Source organism: Coregonus clupeaformis, unplaced genomic scaffold (assembly GCF_020615455.1).
Source record: "Coregonus clupeaformis isolate EN_2021a unplaced genomic scaffold, ASM2061545v1 scaf1166, whole genome shotgun sequence".
Taxonomy (NCBI): Eukaryota; Metazoa; Chordata; class Actinopteri; order Salmoniformes; family Salmonidae; genus Coregonus; species Coregonus clupeaformis.
The window spans coordinates 19,677-38,891 of NW_025534620.1; the positions used below are offsets into that span (position 1 = coordinate 19,677).

The 19,215-nt window shown below is 44.9% G+C and overlaps 1 pseudogene; it reads right to left on the reverse strand.

The window, feature by feature from the left end:
• Nucleotides 1–206: 206 nt before the first annotated feature.
• LOC123486356 lies at nt 207–14,355 on the reverse strand (annotated as a pseudogene).
• Nucleotides 14,356–19,215: the final 4,860 nt, after the last annotated feature.

Sequence of the window (19,215 nt, forward strand, 5' to 3'; positions counted from 1 at the left end):
GCCATTTGGCTATGTATGTTCCATAGAGTTGGATAGAGGGTGCATTTGGCGCAAAGATAGAGGGTGGGCTCTATTTCTAACTCTATGGGTTGCATAGAGATAGTTAGAGAACACAACATTGTATCTGTCCCAATATGGCGTCTGTGAGAGCATGGGCAGCACCATTGAGGCCATCTCCATTTCGAAGTAGTTAATTTTCTTTTCTACTACTTCTATGAGTTGGTAAACAAACTGAAAGGGGGCATACTGCCACCTGGAGTGTGTTGTTTGAACAGGTATAAAGACAGGGTTGGCGATTTACAGCTACCTGCAGTTATTGAATGTTTCCTCACAAGTATAATTATTTGGCTGATCCCTCCTGATGACCTGGATGGAATCATGTGATCCTTCCTTAACCCATAGAAAGTAACACCCAATTGACTACTTAAAAATTGTGAAAGTCCTGAATGGCGCTGGCCATGCTAAAAACGGGCTTTTGGGCACTAGAGTCCTCCATCTATCTCTATGATGGGCTGTCGTCGCCTGTAAGCTGTGCAGAGGGGTCCTTCAGTTGAGCGATATGGCTGCCCTCTCTAGTGCCTGAAACAGTGGTGGAGGCCTTGAAGGTTTTCTTCTGGCGTCTGAGTGAGAGAGTGTGCTGCTTCAGCAGAAAATGCTTATCTGAGGTACACTGAGGGGAGTGAAACAGAGAAAGAGAGCGAGAGAGAGAATTCATGTTTTATGCCTTCAGATGTATTGCATTACTTGAACTTACTATGAAGACACAAACCACCATCATGTCCTTCAGTCTCTCCATGCATTTACCAGCTGAGTTAGGGTTAACTAATACTGTTATCATTAGGTAACCTACCATCACCAGCTGGGTTAGGGTTAACTAATACTGTTATCAGTAGGTAACCTACCATCACCAGCTGGGTTAAGGTTAACTAATACTGTTATCAGTAGGTAACCTACCATCACCAGCTGGGTTAGGGTTAACTAATACTGTTATCAGTAGGTAACCTACCATCACCAGCTGGGTTAAGGTTAACTAATACTGTTATCAGTAGGTAACCTACCATCACCAGCATGTCCTTCAGTCTCTCAACGGCTTTTCCATTGGCTCTCCTCCTCGACTCTAAGGAGGTCAGGACAACACTGGGGGAAAAGGGTAACATGATATACGATCTGTAACATTTACATCCATGGCAACAGGAACGTGCTATGTTCTACTTATTATATTTCTATGATCTGTAAGAAACAGAATCTATGAGAGGAGTCAGGTTCTATATCACCTACTGCACATCTGAGCCAGTAGCATTGGGTGGCAGGCTGGTGTGTGTGTGTGTACGTGTGTTTATGTGTATGTGTGTGTGTATGATCTATATCACCTACATCTGAGCCAGTATCAGAGGCAGAATGAAGGCCTCTGAGGACAGGTATCTCAGGGTGGACTGGGCCAGTCCTGGCAGACTGTCCACACACACAGCTGTTACATTAAACACTGTAGCGCTGCCCTACGAACGGACCACAGCTGGAGGAGGGGGAAACCTGGGTGGGGGGTGTAAAGAAGAGAAGGGACAAATAGAGAAGAGAACAAGTACAGTGCTTTGTGGATAGGCAGAAACCTTGAGAGGAATCAGACTCAAGGAACCAGAGGAGCAATTATGATCTGTTTCTATTTCTTCATAATTACTGTTGGAGGGTGATTCTAGTAGAGAGAAACAGGAGTGAAAGAGGAGAGGAGAGAGTAGTGAGGTCTTACTGTTGGAGGTTACTTCCGAGGGTGATGGCTGCCATGATGAGACCCAGTAGTAACATGAAGTGGAACAGAACTGAAGAACTGGAGGCACGGAACATTCTCTGGGCCGGAACACAGCACTGGAGTACTGTCAACTGGGAGGGGGAGGGGGAGGAGGGGGGGGGGAGGGGGAGGGGGAGGGGGGGGGGAGGGGGGAGAGAGCAAGGCAGAAGGGAGAAATGAAACAGTGAGAGATGATAGGCAGTAATATGTTGAGAGAAAGACTTATGTTAACAACAACAACGCTCACCTTCTTAATGTAAAAGATGGCCACCAGTTTGACAATCCCTATGTATGGCAGCAGGGGACAATAGAACAGTCCTACCCAGGTGACCGTCTGACTGTACACCAGGTCTAGAACATTGAACGGGATCAGGAAACGCTGTTTCCCGACAACCGCGCCAGCCAAGACGATGGGTACCTTTCCACCAACCACCTGTGAGGAGGGATGGAGGGATGGAGGGACAACAAGATGAAGGATACTGTTAGAAAACATCCAAAACACATATCCTTTCTTCCTCCCTTGTTGTATCAACCCAACACCTGGCAACCCAACACCTGGCAACCTTGTCAAGAAGTTTGGATCTCTTGGCGTGACAGCTAAGTTGTTGAGTTGACAGTTGCTGGACCTGGCTTCAAGTCCCAGTCGGGGCAACCCACAAAATTCACTACAGTATGAACTGATCTGAGATGATTGGACAGGTGAAAGCGAGGGTTCCACAAGCCTACAAGTGCTCTGTTCCATTGGGCCAAATAAGTTTTCATCAGAAATATTCCTTCAGAAAGCAGAACATAAACTTACTTTCTAGGATAGGCGATGAAGAAGGTGTTGCAGAAACAGGCCAGGAAATCATACACAGAGAGCTTGTACATCTCTTTACCAAACTGATTCTCCCAACACTGAGGACACACAGAGTATTAAGTCCATTTACTGTATATGAAGTCCATATGTCAATATGATCTGTAGTTGTCAACAATGGTTAGTCATTATGACTCACTTCCTGTTCTCTGTTTCTGAAGAGGAAGAAGAGATACATCCCCAGACTGGCCAACTTCAGGAAGATACTCCTGGGAGCAGGAAGAGGAAGAGGAAGAAGTTAATTAATGATGATGAAGAGAGAACTTCAGTGATTATCAATATTTATGTATTGATGATGATGATGATGATGATATTGGTGTACCAATAAAGATGGGACATTTCTGCTCCTACCTGACGATGGTAGCATTGACCTGGGTGGTGAGGGAGTAATCCTCGAAGGAAGCGATATGGCGGAAGACGTGAGGCAGGAAGAAGTTGACTAGGGTGATGACGATGGGAGGAAGGTAATGGAGAAGCACCGTGATGATCAAATAGTCTCCACTCTGAGAGAGGGGAGAGAGATGGGGAGGGGGAGGGAAGTTGAGCAGGAGGGAGGGAGAGGGGGAGAGAGATGGGGAGGGGAGGGAGGGAGATGGGGAGAGAGACGGGGAGGGGGAGGGAGGTTGAGCGGGTGAGAAGGAAAAAGGATGCCAAAATAATGAACATGATAAATTGACTAACTAACTAAATCAATAACTGACTAAATCAATAACTAACTAATACATGCACACGCACACACACATACAGTTCTCACCCTCTCAGCCTGTGAGGCCATGGTGGCATAGTAGATGAGACAGAAGGCTCCGCCCAGTAGAACCAGGACCAGGAAGTGAAGCAGCCCTCGCAGGAAGTAGAGACGTGCCCACTGACCCAACGTCCTCCTGGCCTCGCGCTGCTGGAACCTTTCCTCTTCTAGGTCCAACTGGGGAGGGAGGGGAGAGGGAGAGAGGGAGGGAGAGGGAGGGGGGAGGGGAGAGAGAGAGAGAGAGAGGGGGAGGGGAGGGGGGGAGATGGGAGAGGGAGGGGGAGGGGGGAGAGGGGGAGAGGAAGGGGGGAGAGGGAGAGGGGAGAGGGAGGGAGAGAGATAGAGGGAGGGAGAGGGAGAGGGAGAGGGAGAGGGAGAGGGAGAGGGAGAGGGAGAGGGAGAGGGAGAGGAGAGGGAGGGAGAGGGAGGGGGGAGGGGGGGGGGAGAGAGAGAGAGAGGGGGAGAGGAGGGGGGGAGATGAGAGAAGGGGGAGGGAGAGGGAGATGGGAGAAGGGAGGGGAGAGGGAGGGGGAGGGGGGAGAGGGAGTGGGAGGGAGAGAGGGAGGAGAGGGGGGGAGGGGGGAGGGGGAGAGGGAGAGGGAGAGAGGAGAGAGGGAGAGGGAGAGGGAGAGGGAGAGGGAGAGGAGAGGAGAGGGGAGAGGGGAGAGGAGAGAGGAGAGAGGAGAGAGGAGAGAGGAGAGAGGGGAGAGGAGAGAGGAGAGAGGAGAGAGCGGGAGCGGGAGAGGGAGAGGAGATGGGGAGAGGGAGGGAGGGACACAAAGAGAAAGGAATTGAACAGAAAGGTGAACGAGTGTCAAATATAAAGGTAAAGAAGGAGAGAGAATGAAGAGGAAGAACCTTTGTTGGTGTTGGAAGTTAAAGAGTTGCCAGTCCACAGAGATAGAGGAACGGCTGCAGAACAATCATAATGGAGAGACAGAGAGAGAGAGAGAGACAGAGAGAGAGAGAGAGACAGAGACAGAGACAGAGACAGAGAAAGCGAGATAGAGAGAGAGAGACAGAGAGAGAGAGAGAGAGAGAGAGACAGAGACAGAGACAGAGACAGAGACAGAGACAGAGACAGAGACAGAGACAGAGACAGAGAGAGAGACAGAGACAGAGACAGAGACAGAGACAGAGACAGAGACAGAGACAGAGACAGAGACAGAGAGAGAGAAAGCGAGATAGAGAGAGAGAGAGAGAGAGAGAGAGAGAGAGACAGACAGACAGACAGACAAAGAGAGATGTGAGGATAACGTTTGTTGAAAGTGTCAGACTACCACCCCTAACCTTCAGTTCGTTCCTGATGAAGCTGAGTTTGAGGGCAGCGGCCTCGGGGTCCTGGATACAGAAGTCCCACCCACAGAACACCTTATAGCTCATTTGGATGTTGTAGCCATTGCCTAGCAACCATGTGTGCTTGTAGCCTACAACCGTCCTGTTTAAAAGAGGTGATGAAAATTGTAAATAAGCAGATATTTCAACTTTGGCCAGTAGCTGTCGCTAAAAAAGCCACTATTGTGTCCTCCTTGTGGACACATCTTTAACAGCGTATCCTTGTGTGCGTCCCAATAATCTCTCCTTCCCCTGAAGTGTGCACTCGTTCACTGCTCCCTACAAATGTAAAAGCATTGAATTAGAATAGGCGTGTGTGTGTGTGTCCTCACAAGGATAGTAAAACAAGGAACATTCGGACAAGTCGGTACATTTTGCCGGTCCCCACAAGGAACAAAGCTATTTTAGGCTTAGGGGTTAGGTTTAGGGTTACGGGTTTATGGTTAAGGTTAAGGTTAGGTTAAGGATTAGGTTAGGAGTTTGGGGTTAGGGAAAATAGGATTTTGAATGGGAATCAATTGTTTGTTCCCCACAAGGATAGTAAAACAATGTGTGTGTGTGTGTGTGTGTGTGTGTGTGTGTGTGTGTGTGTGTGTGTGTGTGTGTGTGTCTGACCTGCGGACCACCATGACCAGACTGAGGATGAGGACGGTGAGGGTTCCGAGGAGGAAGAGGAGGGGCGTGTTCAGACACAGCAGGTCCAGAGAACCACGTGCATAGAACCCATAGAACACTGGAGAACGTTCTAGAAAACCCTGGAGGTGGGAGGGAAGGAAGGAAGGAAGGAAGGAAGGAGGGAGGAAGGAAGGAAGGAAGGAAGGAAGGAAGGAAGGAAGGAAGGAAGGAAGGAAGGAAGGAAGGAAGGAAGGAAGGAAGGAAGGGAGGAGGGAGAGGAGAGAGGAAGGGAGGGAGGGAGGGAGAGGAGAGAGGGAGAAGGAGAGTTCAATCACATACAGTGGGGAAAAAAAGTATTTAGTCAGCCACCAATTGTGCAAGTTCTCCCACTTAAAAAGATGAGAGAGGCCTGTAATTTTCATCATAGGTACACGTCAACTATGACAGACAAATTGAGGAAAAAAAAATCCAGAAAATCCCATTGTAGGATTTTTTAATGAATTTATTTGCAAATTATGGTGGAAAATAAGTATTTGGTCACCTACAAACAAGCAAGATTTCTGGCTCTCACAGACCTGTAACTTCCTATTTAAGAGGCTCCTCTGTCCTCCACTCGTTACCTGTATTAATGGCACCTGTTTGAACTTGTTATCAGTATAAAAGACACCTGTCCACAACCTCAAACAGTCACACTCCAAACTTCACAATGGCCAAGACCAAAGAGCTGTCAAAGGACACCAAAAACAAAATTGTAGACCTGCACCAGGCTGGGAAGACTGAATCTGCAATAGGTAAGCAGCTTGGTTTGAAGAAATCAACTGTGGGAGCAATTATTAGGAAATGGAAGACATACAAGACCACTGATAAGCTCCCTCGATCTGGGGGCTCCACGCAAGATCTCACCCCGTGGGGTCAAAATGATCACAAGAACGGTGAGCAAAAATCCCAGAACCACACGGGGGGACCTAGTGAATGACCTGCAGAGAGCTGGGACCAAAGTAACAAAGCCAACCATCAGTAACACACTACGCTGCCAGGGACTCAAATCCTGCAGTGCGAGACGTGTCCCCCTGCTTAAGCCAGTACATGTCCAGGCCCGTCTGAAGTGCATTTGGATGATCCAGAAGAGGATTGGGAGAATGTCATATGGTCAGATGAAACCAAAATATAACTTTTTTGGTAAAAACTCAACTCGTCATGTTTGGAGGACAAAGAATGCTGAGTTGCATCCAAAGAACACCATACCTACTGTGAAGCATGGGGTTGGAAACATCATGCTTTGGGGCTGTTTTTCTGCAAAGGGACCAGGACGACTGATCCGTGTAAAGGAAAGAATGAATGGGGCCATGTATCGTGAGATTTTGAGTGAAACCCTCCTTCCATCAGCAAGGGCATTGAAGATGAAACGTGGCTGGGTCTTTCAGCATGACAATGATCCCAAACACACCGCCCGGGCAACGAAGGAGTGGCTTCGTAAGAAGCATTTCAAGGTCCTGGAGTGGCCTAGCCAGTCTCCAGATCTCAACCCCATAGAAAATCTTTGGAGGGAGTTGAAAGTCTGTGTTGCCCAGCGACAGCCCCAAAACATCACTGCTCTAGAGGAGATCTGCATGGAGGAATGGGCCAAAATACCAGCAACAGTGTGTGAAAACCTTGTGAAGACTTACAGAAAACGTTTGACCTGTGTCATTGCCAACAAAGGGTATATAATAAAGTATTGAGAAACTTTTATTATTGGCCAAATACTTATTTTCCACCATCATATGCCAATAAATTCATTAAAAATCCTACAATGTGACTTTCTGGATTTTTTTTCCTCATTTTGTCTGTCATAGTTGACGTGTACCTATGATGAAAATTACAGGCCTCTCTCATCTTTTTAAGTGGGAGAACTTGCACAATTGGTGGCTGACTAAATACTTTTTTTCCCCACTGTACACTGTACACAAATACACACATGTACACACACATACACACACAGACACACACTCACCCGAGCCAAGGAAGATGTCCAAAACCGAGTCATTGCCCTCAAACCTCAGTAGTCCTGCAACCACATCACAGAGCTACTGTCAACTAAATATATTACATTGTGCCATGACAATGCATACATCCGGCACATGACAGGAATGTATTCCCCACACACCTCTGTCACCATCGCTGTCATAGACTGCTGTTGGTGTGAGTATGGTCCCTCCTATGACCAGACACTGGAGCAGGTTCAGGTAAACCAGATATCTCAGGAACACAAAATAAGCCTTCACACCTACACCAAATCTACCTGGAGGGGGAGGAGAGAGAGACAGGTGGTGGTGGTGGTGGTGCAGGGCCACGTTCAGTTGCCAAACGCTGTCCAACGTTGCATGTTAGTTCTACGTAACATATTTCTGTCTGAACACTCCAAAACATTGCTGCAATGCTGAACGTGCCTCAGTATGTGCATGCCTTAAAGTAACTTTCTAGTGTTTCCACATTTCTATGAAATATGACCTATAATTACTTACAATATGAGTGTAGTAGTTTTCCTTCCCAAACATGGTAATTAAATGTGTTAAAATGCAGATTTTCTGTGTTGGAATGGTGTGGGCGTACCCGAACAACAGAATGGTGTGGTAATAAAAATATTCATGCAAGTAGACCACTGATTGGCCAGCTCATCCACCTCTAGACCGCTGATTGGCCAGCTCATCATCCTCAGGGAGATAACATCATGTTTTATGAGGAAATAGCAAGCATTTCTGAAATGGTCTGTTTAATATAGAAGTTTGAGGTGGTTTCTTTTCTCTAATTTATGCTTTGGTCACAAATACGAGTACAGTCTAGTCAACAACATTATTTGGATATGAGTTAACAGAATATTGACTTTTAAAAGTGAGATTTTCACTGGAAAGTTACTTTAAGGATCCGCCCATGTTTCAAAATATGGTGTTTAACAGACTCCCTCTCTCTCTAACTCTTCACACACACACTCTGTTTTCTCTCACCTTCAATGGTGTGGAGGATGCTGCTCCATGGTAAAAGCCTTGACATGGCCTCGCCCACCTGCTCCCAGAGCCTCTTCCTGATTATGCTCTGGTTCCGCTTCCATGACTCCCATCGGCCAATAGTACGCGTCTGCAGGTGCCTCAGGTCCCTGATTGACAGATGACACATCTCTTTACCAGCAAGTCTTTTTTTAAATTGTATATATTGTATCATTTTACAGCTGCGTCACACATCCATATCCACACACACCCGACTCTCTCACTCTACCTGCTATGATAACATAAACACTGAAACAGAGAACGGTAAAGCAACTTGCAACACTGCCTCCATGACCCTTATCTTAGTCTAGAAACAGTTTGGTGAATATTTGCATGTGTGTGCGACACCTGTGTGTGTTTGTGTGTGTGTGTGTGTGTGAGTGTGTGTGAGTGAGTGTGTATGCGTTCATGTGATCTCTCCACACAACCTCTCTATCACTCACCTTGCCTCTCTCTTCCCCTGCATACAGACCGGCAGGCTCCTGATCGGCTGGGTAGGGGGCCCTGTCCCCTGGCTCCTCCTGCCTGGCCAGGGTGCATCTCTACTGGGTGCGATGTCTCCGTGGTCCCCCTGTCCTGGTGGTGGTGGGTCCGTCGGGCCAGAGAGCTGGGGAGCTGGTCAAAGATCTCAGTCTGGCAGTAGACACGCGACTCCTCTGTCACAGTGGAGCTACAGCTCTCCTCTATTGGGGGGATGGAGAGAGGGATTGATAAAGTGAGATAAAATGAGCAGGGAGGAGAGAGACTCATCTATGGAAGGATGGAGCTACAGCTCTCGTCCATGGAGGGGATGAAGAGGGGGGATAGATAGAGTGAGAAGGGAGGAGAGCATCTATGAAGGGATGGAGAGAGTGAGAGAAGGGGATGGAGAGGTAGAGAGAGAGGGGATGGAGAGAGTGAGAGAGAGGGTGAAGAGAGGAGAGAGAGAGGGATGGAGAGATAGAGAGAGAGGGTGAAGAGAGGAGAGGAGAGAGAGAGGGATGGAGAGATAGAGAGAGAGGGTGAAGAGAGGAGAGCGAGAGGGATGGAGAGATAGAGAGAGAGGGTGAAGAGAGGAGAGAGAGAGGGATGGAGAGATAGAGAGAGAGAGGGTGAAGAGAGGAGAGAGAGAGGGTGGAGAGATAGAGAGAGAGGGTGAAGAGAGGAGAGAGAGAGGGTGGAGAGATAGAGAGAGAGGGTGAAGAGAGGAGAGAGAGAGGGATGGAGAGATAGAGAGAGAGGGTGAAGAGAGGGAGAGAGAGAGGGATGGAGAGATAGAGAGAGAGGGTGGAGAGATGAGAGAGAGGGTGAAGAGAGGGAGAGAGAGGGATGGAGAGATAGAGAGAGAGGGTGAAGAGAGGAGAGAGAGAGGGATGGAGAGATAGAGAGAGAGGGTGGAGAGATAGAGAGAGAGGGTGAAGAGAGGGAGAGAGAGGGATGGAGAGATAGAGAGAGAGGGTGAAGAGAGGAGAGAGAGAGGGGTGGAGAGATAGAGAGAGAGGGTGAAGAGAGGAGAGAGAGAGGGTGGAGAGATAGAGAGAGAGGGTGAAGAGAGGAGAGAGAGAGGGTGGAGAGATAGACTAAAGTAACACACACATACACCAAATGTCACATGCCCTAATGGTCGCTGGTTCGAATACCCGAGCCGACTATGTGAAAAGCTGTCGATGTGCCCTTGAGCAAGGCACTGAACCCTAATTTTCTCCAGGGGCGCCGTACCACTTATGGCTGACCCTGTAAAACAACACATTACTGCCCCTCTCCGGTGTATCCCACGATCAATCAATGGGAAATATGATTATACTCTTAGGTAAATTATTTATTTTTAGGGCAATCTCTGTAGAAATGGTCCAAATGGAGAAGTTCAAGACCATCATAAGACTTCACAGTAAAGTAGAAAGATGTATTGTAAAAGGAATTAGTAAAATGGTAGTGTACTGGGAAAGATGGGTTAGCCTGTGGACATCTGAGAGTTGGAATTAAGATTAGAGTGATTGATTGATTGCGATTGGAAAATAAACTATATATATACTGAACAAAAATATAAACGCAACATTCAACAATTTCAAAGATTTGACTGAATTACACATCATAGAAGGAAATCAGTCATTTGAAATAAATTTGTTAGGCCCTAATCTATGGACTTCACGACTGGGCAGGGAGCCAGGTCCACCCTCTGGGGAGCCAAGCCCAGCCAATCAGAATGAGTTTTTCGCCACAAAAGGTCTTTATTACAGCCAGAAATACTCCTTAGTTACATCAGCTATCTGGGTGGCTGGTCTCAGATGATCCTGCAGGTGAAGAAGCCGGATGTGGAGGTCCTGGGCTGGCATGGTTACACGTGGTCTGCGGTTGTTAGGCCGGTTGGATGTACTGCCAAATTCTCTAAAATGACGTTGGATGCGGCTTATGGTAGAGAAATGAACATTAAATTATCTGGCAACAGCTCTGTTGGACATTCCTGCAGTCAGCATGCCAATTGCCCACTCCCTCAAAACTTGAGACATCTGTGGCATTGTGTTGTGTGACAAAACTGCACATTTAGAGTGGCCTTTTATTGTCCCCAGCACAAGGTGCACCTGTGTAATGATCATACTGTTTAATCAGCTTCTTGATATGCCACACCTGTCAGGTGGATGGATTATCTTGGTAAATGAGAAATGCTGACTAACAGGGATGTAAACAAATTTTAGAGAAATAAGCTTTTTGTGCGTCTGATCTTTTATTTCAGCTCATGAAAAATGGAACGAACACTTTACATGTTGTGTTTATATATTTGTTCAGGATACGTTACAACCTTATTCTAAAATTGATGAAATTGTTTTTTTCCCCTCATCAATTAACACAACACCCCATAATGACAAAGCAAAAACATGTTTTTTGACATTTTTGCAAATCTATTACAAATAAAAAATCACATTTCCATAAGTATTCAGACCCTTTACTCACTACTTTTATTATAGCACCTTTGGCAGCGATTACAGCCTCTAGTCTTCTTGGGTATAACGCTACAAGCTTGGCACACCTGTATTTGGGGTGTTTCTCTCATTCCTCTATGATCCTCTCAAGATCTGTCAGGTTGAATGGGGAGCGTTGCTGCAAAGATATTTTCAGGTCTCTCCAGAGATGTTCTGGGCGGCGCACAATTGGTCCAGCGTCGTCCAAGGTAGAGGAGGGTTTGGCCGGCAGGGATGTGGGTTTGTTTCCCACGGGGGGCCAGTATGAAAAAAAAACAAAAAACAAAACAAACAAAAAAACATGTATGCATTCACTAACTGTAAGTCGCTCTGGATAAGAGCGTCTGCTAAATGACTAAAATGTAAATGTAAAATGTAAATGTTCGATCGGGTTCAAGTCCGGGCTCTGGCTGGGCCACTCAAGGACATTCAGAGACTTGTCCCTAAGCCACTCCTGTGTTGTCTTGGCTGTGTGCTTAGGGTCGTTGTCCTGTTGGAAGGTGAACCTTCATCCCAGTCTGAGGTCTTGAGCGCTCTGGAGCAGGTTTTCATCAAGGATCTTTCTGTACTTTGCTCCGTTCATCTTTGCCTCGATCCTGACTAGTCTCCCCAGTCCCTGCCACTGAAAAACATGGTCTGAGAGTCCTTTAGGTGCCTTTTGGCAAACTCCAAGCGGGCTGTCAAGTGCCTTTTACTGAAGAGTGGCTTCCGTCTGGCCACTCTACCATAAAGGCCTGGTTGGTGGAGTGCTGCAGCGATGGTTGTCCTTCTGGAAGGTTCTCCCATCGCCACAGAAGAACTCTAGAGCTCTGTCAGCGTGACCATCGGGTTCATGGTCACCTCCTGACCAAGGCCCTTCTCTCCTGATTGCTCAGTTTGGCCGGGCTGCCAGCTCTAGGAAGTGTTGGTGGTTCCAAACTTCTTCCATTTAAGAATGATGGGACCTTCAATCAGGCAGACATTTTTGGTACCCTTCCCCAGATCTGTGCCTCGACACAATCCTGTCTCCGAGCTCTAGGGAAAATTACTTCGACTTCATGGCTGGGTTTTTGCTCTGACATGCACTGTCAACTGTGGGACCTTATATAGACAGGCATGTGCCTTTCCAAATCATGTCCAATCAATTGAATTTAGCCACAAGTGGACTCCAATCAAGTTGTAGAAACATCTCAAGGATGATCAATGGAAACAGGATGCACCTGAGCTCAAGTTCGAGTCTCATAGCAAAGGGTATGAATACTTATGTAAATAAGGTATTTTATTTATTTATTTTTATTATATTTGCAAAAATATCTAAAAACCTGTTTTCACTTTGTCATTTGGGGTATTGTGTGTAGAATAAGGCTGTAACGCAACAAAATGTGGAAAAAGTCAAGGGGTCTGTATACTTTCCGAAGGCACTGTATTTTATAACTATATCTATTGAATTGTAATGTTTTCCACCAAGTCCTCCAACCATGGGAGATGGGGATAGGAAAGCAAGTAATTAATTAATAAGTGAAATTATGTGATTATTTGATAGACTTCTATCTTCTATCAATTCTATCTTCTAATTTCAGAGCTGATCTAAAAACAAACCAAGACAAGGTACTCTGTCTCTCTCTCTCTCTCTCTCCCTCTCTCTCTCTCTCTCTCTCTCTCTCTCTCTCTCTCTCTCTCTCTCTCTCTCTCTCTCTCTCTCTCTCTCTCTCTCTCAATTAAATGAAATTAAAATTCAATTTAAGGGCATTGTTTGCATGGAAACATATGTTAACATTGCCAAAGCAAGTGAAGTAGATAATAAACAAAAGTGAAATAAACAATTAAAATTAACGGTAAACATTACATTCACAAAAGTTCCAAAAGAATAAAGACATTTCAAATGTCATATTATGTGCAAATAGTTCAAGTACAAAAGGGAAATAAATAAACATAAATATGGGTTGTATTTACAATGGTGTTTGTTCTTCACTGGTTGCCCCTTTTCTTGTGGCAACAGGTCACAAATCTTGCTGCTGTGATGGCACACTGTGGTATTTCACCCAATAGATATGGGAGTTTCTCTCTCTCTCTCTCGCTCGCTCGCTCTCTCTCTCTCTCTCTCTCTCTCTCTCTCTCTCTCTCTCTCTCTCTCTCTGTCTCTGTCTCTCTGTCTCTCTCTCTCTCTCTCTACACACACACAAACAAACACACACACCTCTGAAAACTGAAAGTTTAAAGCTGCATATTCAGCTGTTGATTATAACAAACAAACTGTTCCACTGTAGTCTGTTTATTATAAATTCAAATTCAAATGACATAAAAGCAAGATATCTTGGCTTGACTGTCACACTATGTCTTTATGAAATCTTCATACAACTGAAATTAAAAAGCTAGATAGTTCTACCAACTGAGGTGGTGTGGTATAACACATAGAAGATGGAAGAGGCACACACACACACACACACACACACACACACACACACACACACACACACACACACACACACACAGAAACACGTTTACCTGATACGAGCCTCATGAAGCCGACGCTGTTGCATTCTTTGTCCTCCATGTTTCTTCTAGGTCTCTCAGACGCTACTGTGTCCGCTTCCTGATCTTACACACGCATGCTCGCACACACACACTCATATGTGCACAGGCACCCACACAAAGTCACTAAACGTTGTACACACATTCACTCACAGCTCCCCTCAAACACACATTCACACTCTCCCCACCAATATCAGCCTTGCATCAGCCCCACTCTGTTTCTCTCTCTCTCTCTCTCTCTCTCTCTCTCTCTCTCTCTCTCCCCTCTACCTTAGATACATCGTACTCCCCTATAAGTTGAGTTGTCACTTCATGGTTTAGAACTGATCTAAGACCTGTGGCTATACAGAAGTTGCAACCTTTGTCGACAGGCCTCAGGAAATCACATGACAGGAAACAGAGATGGGTGTTGCGTTATTGAGTCTGTTATTGAGAAGTAAGACACACACACACAAATGCACACTTACATACATACACACTAATATACATACACACTGCTAACAGGCCGGCTGGACTAGGTTGAAGAGAAGCGGAATGGAGAGGGTCCAGAGCAGGTAAGTTGGTCAGTGTGTGTGTGTGTGTGTTTTTGTGTGTGGACGTGTTTAACTATACTTGTGGGGACCAGAAGTCCAGAAGTCCCCACAAGAATAGTAAACCAACAAAGATTTGACCAACTGGGACAATTTTGTTAGTCCCCACAAGGTTAAATGCTATTTCTGGGGGGTTTAGGGTTAAGGTTAGAATTAGGTTAGGAGATAGGGTTAGTTTTAGGGTTAGGGTTAGGGAGCTAGGGTTAGGTTTAGGTTTAGGGTTAGGGTTAAGGATAGGTTTTGGGTTAGGGTTAGGGTTAGGGTTAAGGTTAAGGTTAAGGTTAAGGTTAGGGTTAGGGTTAGGGTTAGGGTTAAGGTTAAGGTTAAGGTTAAGGTTAAGGTTAGGGTTAGGGTTAGGGTTAAGGTTAAGGTTAAGGTTAGGGTAAGGGTTAGGGTTAGGTTTAGGGAAAATAGGATTTTGAATGGGACTGAATTGTATGTCCCCACATGTTTAGCTGCGCAAGACTGTGTGTGTGTGTGTGTTGATGATGTGTTGTGGGGGAGGCCAGAGGGAGGTGCTGATTTTGGAAGTGGGCTGCTCATTCGATTGTTACATGGAGCATAATCTTGGTTACCTAGAAGTCAAATTCTCTTGCAAAAGTTTAATCATTTCCTCCATGAGAATCTGTCCAAGAGAGATTGCACGGAGCAGGCCTTTTCTGAAACGCTTCTGAAATAGCAGCCCCTCATATCAGGCTTGGACAGCCTGGGATGCAAATGCAAGTTGGTGATATTTGGTCGTCTCGGCCACGTACACAGGCTCACAGTACGTGGCCTTCAGATTGCAGGCCTGCCTAAGAGTAGGGCAAAACAACTGGCTTAGTACTGCTCTGTTTCAGCCGTTATGGGCAGCATAGCTGTGTGGGGGGAGAAGGTACTGCTCTGTTTCAGCCGTTATGGGCAGCATAGCTGTGTGGAGGATATACTTTTTGTTTCCGTAAGTGTCCTTGAGTCAACGGCCTTTGAAATGTTTGAATCCTTTATGATGTAATGTGATTTGTGGAATCAAATAAAGTATTTAAAATGTGCGTGTGTGGTTGAGTGCAATGAAGACTGATCATAGGCCATAGTCATTCTGAAACTGTTGGTGAGAATCTAGGAGAGGATTCTGCTGAAAAGCTAGCTAGTGTGTGTGTTCACCACCTACTCAAACCACAGATGGAATTATCATGTATAGGCCTACTGACAAAGGAAAGCAGCTTCCTTGTCAGTTGCACAACTGAATGCATTCAACCAAAATGAGTCTTCCACATTTAACCCAACCCCTCTGAATCAGAGGTGCAGGGGGCTGCCTTACTCGATGTCCACAGCTCCTGTGGAGCAGTTGTTGGAGGTTAACTGCCTCGCTCAAGGGCAGAAAGGCAGATTTTCCCACCTTGCCGGCTCGGGGATTCAAACCAGCGACCTTTCGGTTACTTGCCCAATGCTCTTAACCACTAGGCTACCTGCCGCCCCTACTGTAGGCTATGGAAACTAAAGCAAACAGTTGGTGCAGCTTGTGGTTGTTTTACCTATCTTGGTTGAATGCACCACTGATTGTAAAACATGCTCTGGATAAGAGCATCTGCAGAAGGACTAAGACGTTAATGTGAGCTTACAGTTACATTTTAGTCATTTAGCAGACGCTCTTATCCATACATCATTTTTTTCTTTTTCATACTGGCCCCCGTGGGAATCGAACCCACAACCCTGGCATTGCAAACGCCATGCTCTACCAACTGAGCTACATCCCTCTCATGTGGTGCCAAATACAGGCTGTGAAATGCTGGCTGCATGGCTGCAAAATGGTTGCATGGTTGTCCATGCAGTCCGGGTGTAAATAGTGCAGGGAAATCATCTCTAGCATCTAAAAATGTAGCCTGGGTACCAGTCTGTTTGTGTTATCATTCCACTCCTTTGCCACTCCTTTAATGCTGTTTGGCATGACAAGGAGTGGCCTGATGATCAAACAGATCTGGGACCAAGCTAGTAAAAATGATCTGTTTAGGTTAAATCAAGGATTTCACATAGGTGGATTCCAAGAGTTACTTTTTTACTTTTTTTTGGGGGGGGCAGATCAGCTTTGATATTGCAGATAGATTGTAACTTCCATCAATGTAATTATCTGCATCACTTGCAATAAAATGCAAATTAATTACTTAAAAATCATACAATTTTCTGAATATTTGTTTTAGATTCCGTCTCTCACAGTTGAAGTGTACCTATGATAAAAATTACAGACCTCTACATGCTTTGTAAGTAGGGAAAACCTGCAAAATCGGCAGTGTATCAAATACTTGTTCTCCCCACTGTATATTGTCAAATAAGTGTGGATCATCATTATTTGGTCCGTAAAGGTTAATGAGCCATATCTGTTTATGTTCCAATAACATATTTAAAATAATCCATCTACCTTGCGTATCTGTTTGGACAATTTGCATATTCAAATCGAAATTACTGTTAATTAATATCATCACCCCTTTTGTGTTTCTTTGCCCATGGGAGAAGTATATTCCCCCCCCATTCCTTTTTCCACGCAACTTCATCTAGAATTGTTGAATGAGTTTCCTGTAAACAATAGATATTATATTCCTTCTCTTTGAGCCATGTAAATATTGTTCTTCTTTTGTTATTATCTGCTAAGCCATTACAATTTTAACTGGCTATACTTATTTCACCATATACCATAATGAGATACATGTTTCAAATCTATTTATCATTATATATGTTTGTAAATTTACCAATAAAAAATACCATAGTAATTGAGTGTCCATATAGCTGTACCATGATATTTGCATTGCTACTAAGTAACCCTCCAATTGTTCTCCACTAATTCCCCCGCTAAAGCCCCTCCCCATCCCAAGTTGAGCTGTCATCCCAGTGATCGGCATACCACCCCCCATCCCCGGATCCCTAGGCCCCCGAGAGGCCAGGACCCATCCATCGAAAAACAGCACACAGTGCCACCCACAAAACAGAAGCAGGTCAACCGCCAAAAGCATTTCCAATGCTCTCACCTCAATATATATATATATAGCTATTTAAAAATATATATCTATTCAAATATCTTGCATATCTTATTTTCCATCATTATCAATTAATATGCGTAATAATGTTGGCAGTTCATGCGTAGGATTTTAACCTATAACCCGGATTGCCATTACATTTTTGACAAGCAATTATTATTTTAGCAAACAATTATTGTGGTTCATCCTATATTCTCCCTAACATCCTTACCCCCTTGCAACAGATGTGGGAAAAACACACACACACACACGCACATACTCTAACACACTCAACCCCTTTCCTCCACAATCAACCATAAGATCAGATGCTCAACGGTTGTTACATCCCAGAGCCCAACTCAAGAAAGAACCTGATTTACGAATGCGTATACAGTTACAGCTGTTTGAGAAAGCATGCAAGATTTAGCAAAAATTGACAACAATGTGAGATTTGATTAATCTATTTAATCTATGTCAAGTCCTAGGTGATGGAGATCAGATCCACCCTCTTCACCTGAGACACAAACACTCTGGTTGTAACCCTTTTCCCCAAGCATCTTCTGAGAGTTACTTAGTTAGCGTCACAAATGGCACCCTATTCCCTATATAGTGCACTAATTTTGACCATGGCCCATAGGGCTCTGGTCAAAAGTATTGCAGTAAGTATGGAATAGGGTGTAATTTGGGATGCCGCCTTAACTGCATTTCCACCCATGTGTACAGGTTACTTTTCATGGCGGTACGGTTACAAGTGTGGTTAGTCTGAATCTCAGCTGAGATAGTGAAGGGAGGGGAGTGATGCGTCTCTGAAGGAATGAAGAGAGAAAGAGAGTGAGAAATAGTGGGGGAGATGGACAGATAGAAAGAGGGTGAAGGAAGAGTTAGAGACAGGGGAATGGAGATGTAGAGAGAGAGGTTGTAGTTTTGAAAAATATGTTTCTCCTTTCAGTCATTCATCAAAAACTACATTACCCAGAGGTCTTTGAAGCGAGCTGATATGTACAGTAGGTGTGGCCAGGTGTGTCAGACAGACCTCATTATTGTAACTTTCAATACAAGAAATAGGATACAGAAAAATCACCTGATCAACAGCACACAGGTAATTTCAACCTCTCAGATTACCATTCTTCCGTTTGTATGTTTCATCGTAAATAATAATTTGTTCTTAACAAGTTAAATAAAGGTTACATTTGTTTTCTTCTTTTAAAGGCTGCCTTTAGGCTACAACAGACCAGGGAACATATTGTGCAATAGAAGTTGTGAATACAACACACCCAGACAATCTCTCACACATTGACCTGATTAGGCTCTCTCAATGGAGTAGCCTACTTGATTTGGCCAAATTGATGAATTCACAAATGTTTAGGCCCACCTGTATTGGAGACGTTTAGCCTAAAGTAGCCTAAGAAGGCTAGCCTATACGTTTGTTGAAATGTGTTTTATGAATGATAAGCTATAAAACATTTATCTAGAAAGGACAGACTTTCCCAACTTTTCTTCCCAAGGAAATGTACTCGACTGACACAGCTGTCTATGGAATTGTATAGCTTGTGAAAAACATTTGAAGAAGGATTTCGAGCAATGAATAGGAATGTTCCATTCGGTGGAAAACTTTATTTGGGGGGAACTTTGCGGTCCCAACATAGAAATGATAAACACACAGCGGCGGTTTATCTTGAACTGAAATATAAACCCCATGTTGAGACAACCGGTAAACTCTTTCTCCGTAAAAGTCTACCTATTGTCCGTTACAACTGTTCAATGCGCGAGGATAATGATATCGTCACCCCGAGAGGCGACAATGGTTCGTTCAGCTGCTTACCATGCAGAAGTATTT